Raw genomic sequence first — 1634 nt, forward strand, 5'->3', positions numbered from 1 at the left:
AAAGCAGGGGTAGCAATCCTAGTCTCTGATAAAACAGACTTTAAACCAACAAAGATCAAAAGAGACAAAGAAGGCCATTATATAATGGTAAAGGGATCAATTCAACAAGAAGAGCTAACTATCCTAAATATATATGCACCCAATACAGGAGCACTCAGATTCATAAAGCAAGTCCTTAGAGACGTACAAAGAGACTTAGACTCACACACAATAATAATGGGAGACTTTAACACCCCACTGTCAACATTAGACAGATCAACGACACAGAAGGTTAACAAGGATATCCAGGACCTGAAGTCAGCTCTGCAACAAGCAGACCTAATAGACATCTACAGAACTCTCCACCCCAAATCAACAGAATATACATTCTTCTCAGCAACACTTTGCCCTCTTTCTTAACGCATTGCACAGCTCTGCATAAAATTTCAGGGTGTCAGTTATTTACACTAAAGATATTATTGTGGCTTTTTTCCTCCTGTAGTTGGTAACTCTTGATTATGGATTTATATTGTGCAGGATTTTATCTGTGGCAATCTGGGTATTCTGTACTGGCAAGGTGAAATCATGTACTGCAAAAAGGACTTGATTTTGTTTTTGCCAAGTGCGCAAGGACTTAAAATGCGGCACTTCAGGCTAATTTTGTAGTGTACGTTTCCCTAGATCACACAAGCAACATAATCTGGATTTCAGATTCACGTGGGGCAAGTCTATAGTGAGAAAGTTTTAGAGAAGAAGAATTTTTATTTTTTACACAGAGTAGACAAATTTCCCCAACATCTGTGTGCCTCTTGGGAAGATATTTTTAGGTTGACTGTTTCACTGAGTGAAAGCGTCCAAATTGTCAGGAGATTCTCAGGGTTCGTACCTCATTTGCATAGTTAAAATATTTGTTTCCTGACCTCTGCAGCTATTAAGCCAACCCTGGTTGTTCCAAGATCAGCAGAGGCCTAGGGCAACTGTAGCATCAGCATCCATTCATCATTATATTTTCAGCCTCTTCGATATTTTTGGATGCTGGGAATTTTCATTTTTTTGAGGACTTGGCAATACATTTGAGATGTTAGTATTGTTTTATAGTGAAAGCCTATCAGATTTTGCCATTTGTCTTTCTTCCCTCATGTTTTTGTTACTCTAAGATAACAGTTTGAGCATATTTCATTATACTTGATATACATTAATAAAAATTATCTTCCTCTTCCTCCATAAGTTTAAGTTTTTATTATCTCTTTCCTGAATTATTTTACAAAGCATTTAATCTACTACCCTCTAATTTCTCCGCTCCCTTTCTTTATATAGAAACCAAAATGTGAATTAAATCTCATGCTTTTTGCTCAAAAGCTTTTATATTTCAAATTTTCCTACTTTATAAAATTGTTCAGATTCTTAAGCATAGCATTCAAGACATTCCAACTATTTAGCCATAATTAATATTAGAATATTTTTCTCCTTTCCTTGGGCTCCTACTATATTTTCATTATGTATACTATTGAACATAACACGGTGAGTTTTATTATAGTTGCATTCCTAAATCTTTGCCCATCTGCTTTCACTCCATGCCATTTCCCTGCCCAATCACAGTCTTACCAAAGTCTAAAAATCACTTTGTAAAAACTTGTATGTTCTAACATCTTATC

This window comes from Mandrillus leucophaeus, unplaced genomic scaffold, assembly GCF_000951045.1.
Source record: "Mandrillus leucophaeus isolate KB7577 unplaced genomic scaffold, Mleu.le_1.0 Scaffold772, whole genome shotgun sequence".
Lineage (NCBI taxonomy): Eukaryota > Metazoa > Chordata > Mammalia > Primates > Cercopithecidae > Mandrillus > Mandrillus leucophaeus.